At 40.0% G+C, this 10,000-nt stretch overlaps 1 protein-coding gene across 3 annotated transcripts in view; it reads right to left on the reverse strand.

The window, feature by feature from the left end:
• The window catches only part of LOC135093734 (uncharacterized), a 63,385-nt gene that overhangs the window by 10,294 nt on the left and 43,091 nt on the right, over nt 1-10,000 (reverse strand). Inside the window, exon 1 of one of the 3 annotated variants that reach the window (XM_063993277.1) lies at nt 7,528-8,218. The exons of the other annotated variants lie outside the window; for them this stretch is intronic. The gene's annotated coding sequence lies outside the window, so the exon portion shown is untranslated. Of the gene's footprint in view, nt 1-7,527; nt 8,219-10,000 lie in introns of those variants that run through there. 3 annotated transcript variants of the gene reach the window in all.

A 10,000-nucleotide genomic window follows, 5' to 3' on the forward strand; every position in this document is an offset into this window, starting at 1 on the left:
AATAGAACAGATTAACTAAGAGAGAGGAGAGAGAGGAGAGAGAGAGAGAGAGGAGAGAGAGAGAGAGAGAGAGAGAGAGAGAGGAGAGAGAGAGAGAGAGAAATTGAACACAACACAGAGAGAAAGAAAGAGTGACGGGAACGAAACGACCTACCAGGGGAAAAAAATAAATGAAAAAGAAAGGAAATAGAATAAAAAGTAAAAAAAAAGAGAAAAAAGAAATTAACAGGCAAATAAATGGGCGTGAATATTGCATTGTAGACGTGAGAAGTGACAGAGCGAGAGAGAGGAGAGAGAGAGAGAGAGAGAGAGAGGAGAGAGAGAGAGAGAGAGAGAGAGGAGAGAGGAGAGAGAGAGAGAGAGAGAGAGAGAGAGAGAGAGAGAGAGAGGAGAGAGAGGGAGAGAGAAAACATACCCTTTATTCCTTCCTTCTCATTTCACATCCTCTCCTTTATTTCCCCTTTCTTCCCCCTTCCCCCCTCTTATCTCTCCACACCCCCCCCCCCTTACCCTTACCTGTATTCAGAAACAATTACGTAAAAAATCTGTTTCTTCCCTCCCAGAATTCCTTTAGTGGCTGTGAGTTCCTATTTTTGTCTTTAATTTCGTGATACCTTGACTCATCTCATTAAGGGTTTCAAGGTGAGAAGTGCTGAAGGAGGATTAGGTGAAGGACGGACAGGTGAGAAAGGAAGGTATGGTGGGGAAGGGTTAGAAAGGTAGTAAGGAATTAAGGAAGGAAGGATGGAAGGTAAAAAGTTAGATGGATCTCTCTCTCTCTCTCTCTCTCCCTCTGTCTCTCTCTGTTACACCACCACCAGCATCACCACCACCACCACCACTGTATACAGATAACAAGATACAAGTTAACTACAGTCTCGAGGGGAAAAACTGTACAACGACTCTTCTATTCCCACGTCCTGTACTGTCCCCTTCGCTCCCTCCCGGCTTCACCTCGTCACCTGCTCCCCTTCCCCTCCCATATCCTCAAGGCACATCTGTCCATACCTGTACACACCTGACATTGGCGCTTTGCTTTGTTGTGTTTGCTTTGTTACTGGAATATCTGTTTTTTTTTGTTTTTTTTTTTTTAAGTGGTGTGTTTTTTTCAGTATTATCTGTTTATGTTGTTTTTTTTTCTTTGTTGAAAGTGTATATACTATTTCTTTCTTTTTCTTCTTCTTCTTCTTATTATTATTATTATTATTATTATTATTATTATTAATGTTGTTGTTGTTGTTGTTGTTATTTTCTTTCTTTCCTCCTTTTCATCATATAACTATCTACGTTTCCACCAGAGCAAAAGCTAAAACAAACACACAAACACACACACACACAAAAAAAAAAAAAAAGAAAAAAGGAAAAAAAAAGGAAAAAAAAAAAGGAAAAATCAAAGAACAACCTAGCACATCCTAAAGCAAGACAAAATGCCTCTTTTTCCTCACCACCACCACCACCACCACCACCACCACCACCACTATCATCATCATCATCATCACCACCATTATTAACGAGAAGCAGCCACTAAACGAGGTAGTTTACGAGGCGGATCACTGACTCAAGAGATTGGGGCCACATCAATCCTGCACCTGGCGCGGTAATGCCCAGGTGTTTAATGGGTCACGGGAGAACCATAGTCACGCAATGCCAGTAGTTGAGTAACATTCCTCACTTATATTCTGAAATACTTCTGCTCTGGATCTCCACTACTTTCTCTATAGTTGAAGCTGCGCGGGTTTTCAATGTTTTTTTTTTTTTGTTTTTTTATGAATTCTAGTGACGTATGGGTAAGATTTTTTACTTTATGAAAAGGGGAAACAGTTTTTGAATACGGGCCTTTCTTTCAATGTTTAGCGTTTTTCTCTATGCTTACTCAAACGGTCAGTGGGCAGGTGTGGTAATTAAGTATGGGAGTGTAGAGTCTCAAGATTTCTGAGCACATAAGAATCTATTAATTTTTTTTTCTTTTTTTCAACATGTGATGATGAGACGAGGATTGAAGGAAAGCATTTGACGAGAAACACACCAATTATGTTCTCTGATATGCTAAGAATCAACTAGGTATCAGTTATCTGTAAGACTGTCACCGCTTGAGTAGAGGACTAAGACTGAGGGAGGGCAGTCATCACGAAACGCACCAGTCGCTTCCTTTGTGCTTAGCGTTCTGTCTCAGTCTGACGTAATCTGATGTGGTGGAAATTGATCAACTGTCAGGTTTTATAAGAAGACCGAGAACAGATGGGACTGAGAAAAGAAAGAAAAAAAAGACAAAAAAATGCAAAGAATAATAGGAGTAACACACACACTTACAAACACACAAACTATCTGCTCTAAGATTTTGTGACTTTATAACACTACCAACATAAAGGTGGACTCAATATTGAAGACAAACACAAAACAAAGTAAAACAATAAAGAATCTACAAGAAATGATCAGGCCTACACGTGGCAGTTCCTATAAGTAAGAGGTGGGGGGATTACTTGACTAAACTGCCACCAGGACATTACCAACCACGCCTGTTCAGAGTCAACCCAGGTGCCATCACTCTCCACCCCACTCGCCATCGCACCCATAGCCGCCTCCAATCTCAACACAATGGTCTGCATCTATACAGTTTCCGGGACAAAGCTGTGTGCAGATTCGACAAAAAGTTCCCATGACTGTTTAGGGAATGTCTATAAAATGCACCTTTTTTTCTGCCCAGGAATGTGAACAGGTTTGTTTTTAAAAGTTTTTGTTGCCTTTTGTTGCCTCTCAAAACTACGGGCAAATATTTAAACACATATTTTTTAAAACGCCCACGTTTGACATTTCCCGAAAACCACATAAATACATCGAGTCACTTCACCTAAAACAGACAGGTAGAAGTAACCTAACCTAACCTAACTTAACCAAATGTAAAATAACTTAATCTAACCTAACCCCAAACCTAACTAAACGAAACCTAATCTAACGTAACCCAAGCGAACCCAACCTTACGTAACCTAACCCTACGTAACCTAACCCAACCTAACCAAACTTAAACCTAATCTAACCAAATCAGACCTAAGATAACCAAACGTACCCTAATCCAACCTAACCTAACCAAACCAAACCAAACAAAAGAACACATCACACCCGCCCTTCAAACAACACACATCACCCTCACTGTAACCAAACAAGGATGAAACCTACGACCAAACAAACACAGGCAGGTTAGGAAAAGTTACGTTAGAAGGGACCTCCACGTGCAAACCTAAAGACTCGTTTCACCTTCCCTTATTTTCTGATGTTGGAAATGCAGACACAATACATGGAGATCAGTAACTCTCTCACTCTCCCCTCATTCCCCCCCCCACCCATTGAGAGGCGGCGCAGGGAAGGCAAGGAAGCGTGTGCCATGTGAGGTGTTCAAAAAAAACAGCTTTACCTCATGTGGAAGCGCCACACATTTCATCTAATCGTCCGATAAATCCGAAATTAATTGAGGGACTGAAAAACTGAATGGAGAGAGAGAGAGAGAGAGAGAGAGTAGAGAGAGAGAGAGAGAGAGAGAGAGAGAGAGAGAGAGAGAGAGAGAGAGAGAGAGAGAGAGAGATGGAGCGGATGGAAAGGACTGATGGTGAAGTATAGAGGAGGAGTTAGAAGAAAACGAAGAGGAGGAGGAACAGAAGAAAGAGGAGGAGGAGTCTCACTGACCAGCCATCAAGATTATAAGGAAGAAAGTTGCTCTTATTGGTTTGCTCTCTCTCTCTCTCTCTCTCTCTCTCTCTCTCTCTCTCTCTCTCTCTCTCTCTCTCTCTCTCTGAAACTATTGCCTGTAACTTCCAGAGACAAGAAGACAAGACAAGAAAACAACAGCAACAACAACCACTACTACTACTACTACAACTACTACTACTACTACTACTACCACCACCACACACACACACACACACACACATGGCTGCTCTTTCACGGCTTCCTCTCACCTGTATCAATTAGCGGGAGGCAAAGGAGCAAGATAAGCTTAAGTACATTAAAATGAGAGGGTGATGAGATCTGATTCCCTTATTGGCCATTACCTGAGAGGAGAGAGAGAGAGAGAGAGAGAGAGAGAGAGAGAGAGAGAGAGAGAGAGAGAGAGAGAGAGAGAGAGAGAGAGAGAGAGAGAGAGAGAGAGAGGAAGGTAAAACAAAATCAAGGTCTCTCTCTCTCTCTCTCTCTGATTGGCAGTTGTTAGTTCATTAAAAGCGCCAATTTAGCATGGCCACTGGCAGCCCCTCCACCCTCGAACGGGAAAACTAAATAATACACAAACAAATAAATAAATAAATAAATAAATAAAACAAATTACTTAATTAAAAAGAATAATAATAATAATATCAACAACATCAACAACAACAACAACAAAGCAATGAAGTAAAAAATAAATAAATAAATAAAATACTGACACACACTGTTGTATTATTCGCATGAAACAACATTTTTCTCTTCTGAAAGGAACGTGAATTTTAAGTAATAAATTTCCGTTTGTATGTCTGTCCGTCTTTGCGTCTGTCTGTGTTCATACGATAAGTTTGCGCGAGAAAACGAGAGAATTACTGGAAAGTTTTGCGTTTCTTTTGATTCAAACTTGTGAATCGTCGGGGAGAATGAGAAAAGAGAAAAGAGAGAGAGAGAGAAAAAAAATAAACAAATATACGTAATTTAGAGCAGGTTGTATTAAATTACGTTAGAAAATGTTTAAAATATTTTCTGTCTGGCTATGTATCTATCTGTTTGACGATCTGTAGGTCTGTATGTAGATGTATGTCTGTTTTCTTGCCTGTATGAATGGATATGTATGTTTTTTTCATATTTTCTTGTTTTATTTTATTTTTTTTCAGATGGATGTTAGTATTGTAGGATTACATATAGGAAAATGAGTGCAAAGGAGAGAGAGAGAGAGAGAGAGAGAGAGAGAGAGAGAGAGAGAGAGAGAGAGAGAGAGAGAGAGAGAGAGAGAGAGAGAGAGAGAGAGACGCATTTCCACCAAATAATATATACGAAAAAACAGCCTCTTTTTGACTTTTTTCCCCTCGTCCGGCTGAGATAATGAGCGATTTTTGCTTCACCTGCTGGTTAATTAGTGGGAGGGAGCAGGTAACACGCGGCGGTGGGATCAGGATGGGAGGAAGGCTTGATCCGCCCTTTAGTGTACATCCCACCATGGCGGAGGAAGGATCAAAGAGCTGTGTCATCAGGTAATGGACGGGAAGATAATACTGTAGGCTCGTTGCGTCATTGCGTCACCAGGTAGTGGAAGGAAAGATACACGGTAGATATGTTAATTATTGCGTCATCAGGTAAAGGGCGGGAAAATACAATGTAGTTTTTTAGGAAGCCTTTGTTTCGATTTTACTTATATTTTTTTCATTACTATTTTAATTTCCAAACACGTGAAAGTTATAGGAGTAAAAGAAAATTGGAATATAGATAAGTAGATAGATATATATATGGTTATTGATAGCTTGACTAATTACTTAATCATTTCGTCTCTATTTCCTTTTCACTACCAAACGTTTAAGAGAAATGTGAATAAAATTAAATTAGAATAGAAGAGATAGATGTATTATTTACTGGATCGTTACTTTTTGTTTATTTATTTATTTGCTACTAAATGCACAAAGGAAATGAAAATAAAAGTGAATCAGAACGGCACTAGAAACATTACTTATTAAGTCATTATTTATCTTTTATTTATTTTTCACTACAAATTTCAAGTCGCCATTAAAATTTTGCCTTTATTTATTTATTTATTTATTTATTTTCATTACCAGAAGCATAAGCGACGTTATACAGATTTAAGTTTCTTTTTTCTCTCTATCGATTCCATCATAATTGGTCTTAATATTTTTTCCATCACAAACACATAAATAAAGTTAAATTAAGCCGCAATTAGACTTTTTTTTTTTTGTACATGTTAAAATAGTTTTGCCAGTCATTTACCCTTGATTTATTTCCCCCTCATTACCAAACGCGGGGAAATAACGTAAAATACAATCACTGTTACAACTTTCTTTACGTATTTGCGCAATTTGATCTTACCTTTTTTATTCTTCACTACCAAACCCGCAAAAGTACTGTGGATTAGAATTATGTACTACAATTTTATTTCCGTATATATATATATTTTTTTTTTTACTACTAAACCAGCAAATATAAACTTAGTCACCACTGCAACTTCTTTTTTCCGTTAATCTTATTTTCTTATTTATTTTCCACTACCAAACTAGCAAAAGTAGCGTAAAATGTCACCGCTGCATTTATTTTCACATAACTTAACCTTATTCCTTATTTATTTTCAAAAGAAGTTAAATACAACCACCATTACGATTTTTCTTTTTTTTTTAATCTTTTTTTTATCATTATTATTATTATTTTCGTCTTGCCTGCCGGATAAACATTCACCCTTATGAGTTTTGATCCCTCGCTGCCTGGAAATGAAATGCAATACTGGTATTTTCACTGGCAACGCTGGTACTTTTGGATACATGTTTTCAACGCTTTGATTAAAAATGAAAGAGAAAAACACACACACACACAAAAAAAGACGAACAAAAAACGAGAAAATGTACATCCACGAGCGCAGTAGTAATCGGTCCGCCATGGGTTCCGAAGCTTCGATGCCTCAGTGTTTTAGCTTCATTTCGGGAAAGTCCAGGTTCGCTTGTGAGTTTCGAACGGACCAAAACACCTGCTTCACTCCGCCTGTCGACTCATCTTTATTTTGTCGAAAGCCACGTCTCTCTCTCTCTCTCTCTCTCTCTCTCTCTCTCTCTCTCTCAAGGTTTAAAATGTAGATGCATTTAATAGTGAAATACGTTCCATCAAGTTCAGTATTCGCTGTTATTGTTGTTGTTGTTGTTGTTTTGTAGTTCGAAAACGTCGATGATGAGTTGTGTGTGTGTGTGTGTGTGTGTGTGTGTGTGTGTGTGTGTGTGTGTGTGTGTGTGTAAAGTTTCGTGATGCGAGTTTTTTTTCGTTCTGCGATTGTGTGAGCTTTGCAGGGATGAGTTTGGAAGAGAGAGAGAGAGAGAGAGAGAGAGAGAGAGAGAGAGAGAGAGAGAGAGAGAGAGAGAGAGAGAGAGAGAGAGAGAGAGAGAGAACATCTCACTACAAAATCTACACAATGCACGGTTTTCGAGTTTCCTCCCTCCAAAAATTCCAGCAACTTGACTCTTTATCGCGGTCACGTAAGAACCGAAAACTAGTGAATTTGGAAGTGCATTAATCGGTGAAGTAACAGCTAAATTGGAATAAAGTCATGCCATCAGAGAGGAAGTCATGAGAACGATACAGAAGGTAATTTATAAAAGAGTTGACAGAGAGTGCGCTAGAAATGGCTCGAGTAACGGAAAAATAGAGCTTCGAGTCATTAATTCATTAGTACAGCGAGGGGGAAACAGTTAAACCTCTTGAGTTATTACGTACCAATACGATGAAACAGGTGTTGATTTCAAAGTCCTTCAACCTTACCTGTCATTAGTGCTTTCCTGAAGGCATAACACAATTAGTGATTCCTACCTGGTTGTCAACTTTGTGGCCTTGCAAGTGTCTTAGGTGACGGGGGACATACCGCTTGTGTCACTAAGATAAGGTATCACAGTCACGAATCTGGTGTCACTGGCGTCTATCAGAGGTTCAAGAGTTGGCGTCGCTGTCCCCGTGTCTATAAATCCAGCACCGCGACATAATAGCGTCCCAGGGGCGTGGCGGCGGAAAGGTCACCAGCGTCACCAGGGTTGGGAGTTACAGCGGTTCCTTGTCTCCTCTCGTGACAGCTCCTCGTGACTCGTGGCGCCTCACATGTTCCTCTCGCTGGGAACCCCCGCAGCCTGACCCGCGCCGCCAACCCGTCCGTCCACACTGACTACCGCTGGAACCCGACACCGCGCCGCCCCCCGCCGACCCCCGCCGACTCCCGCCGCCGCCACCGAGGGAAATTTGTGCGCGAAGGCAGCGAGCGACCAACACCACCTCACCACCACTCACCACAGCCAATCACCATTACCACCAGAACTACTACATTCACCATTAGCTGTATTCATCAGAGCCATCACCACCACTATTACCGTCACTACCAGCACGTCAACATAAAAAGGTCATCACCACATACCAAAGCTAGTCAGGTGCTATTAAACCCTCACAACACCATCACAATTTGAGAGGCTGGGGACTACAAATACTCTTCTTTTCCTCCTCCTCCTCCTCCTCCTCCTCCCTCACTCTCACTTGTCCCACCTATCAGTTCAATTCTCATCTCCTTTCTCCTCCTCCTCCAGCCCTTCATCCTATACTCTCTCTTCCCTCCCTACCACACACACACACAGACACACACACGCAGCCCAGGGAAGTGATGTTGACACCGTGAATCAAGACAGTCGAGCTCGATTACAGAGACCCACCAAGGATGAAATGCCGAATCCTCTTCCTTCAAGAAAACCTAGCCAAAGAGAAGCGCCTCGTCCACGGGAACTGTGTGGCGAGACTCAATGAAAAGTGAAAGGAAAATTGACAGTGTTTGGTTGTACATCATTTATAAGGACATGAGAAAATTTAAAATGGATTGTATAAGAGAAAAAGAAAAGGCGGAATTACATGTCAATGTGAAGGATTGCATGATGAAAATTGTGACAAAACATGAAGAAGGATGATAGAAAAATAAATAGTGCATGCTTGTTCATTAGGAGAGAGAGAGAGAGAGAGAGAGAGAGAGAGAGAGAGAGAGAGAGAGAGAGAGAGAGAGAGAGAGAGAGAGAGAGAGAGAGAGAGAGAAATCAATGAAAAATGTGTTCGGTTGTACACTATGAACAAGACCACGTGAGAGAAGACGAATAAATGAAGAAATAAAAAAAAATCACAGTAATTAAGAACATTCCTGAATAAAACGGGAAAAAAAGTGTATAACTGCGTAAGATGAAAACAATATCAAAATAAACTAATGAATTAAATATAAAAAAAAATCATCAAAGGAAAACCACGACTGGGAATAAAACGCAAAAAAAAAAAAAAAAGAGAGAAGGGAAACTGAAAAATTTTATAGAGAAAACTAAGAAATAAAAAAAAACAAGAAAATAAGTCACAGTAATCTCAAAAAAGAAAAAAAAAAAAAGAAAGGAAAAATATTATTCCTCCAATGAGATGCAGAAGTGTATGAATAGAGAGCGTAAGAAAAAAAAATAAATTGAGCGTAAAAATTTTGAATAGAAAAAAAAAGTGCATGAAAAGTATAAATTGAAAAAGTTGTCTTCAGGAATCATTAAGCGCTGAATATTTTTCCCCCCTTTTTTTTTTACTTTTTTTTTCCATATAAGGTAATAAAGAGAAGACTGTTTTTTAATGTGCATGAATGGCGCGAGAGAGAGAGAGAGAGAGAGAGAGAGAGAGAGAGAGAGAGAGAGAGAGAGAGAGAGAGAGAGAGAGAGAGAGAGAGAGAGAGAGAGAGAATCAGTCTTACCCTCTGCTTCCATCTCTCCCTACACACACACACACACACACACACACACACACACACACACACGTTTCCCCTGATGATCTAAGTAGCAAAATCTGATAAAAATTCAATTTCCTCCAGAAACCTCCCAGTAATCAGCGCCCCCCTCCCCCCTGCCATTACAATCCCCCTACCTTGCCCACTCCTCCCATTAAACACCCCTCACTCTTCCCCTGTTCCCATCTCCCACCACCCTTCCCTCCCCCTCCCCCCCATCACATTTCTGCTGTATTACTGTCTTTTTCCCTTCTGTGATTTCTATTTATTTATATTTTTTTTACTATATTACTGTTGCTATTGGTTCTATTTCCCATTTTTTCTTACTATTACTATTGCTATTACTACTTCCCCTATTTCCTTACTTGTCCCATCACTTCTGCCCTATAACTGTTTTTTTATTACTACTACTACTACTACTACTACTACTACTACTACTTTTCCTCTCCTACTATGCTTCTCTCACCACCCCTTCACACCTCTGTCCTATAAGCATCTTCTTCCTTC

This window comes from Scylla paramamosain, chromosome 43 (assembly GCF_035594125.1).
Source record: "Scylla paramamosain isolate STU-SP2022 chromosome 43, ASM3559412v1, whole genome shotgun sequence".
Lineage (NCBI taxonomy): Eukaryota > Metazoa > Arthropoda > Malacostraca > Decapoda > Portunidae > Scylla > Scylla paramamosain.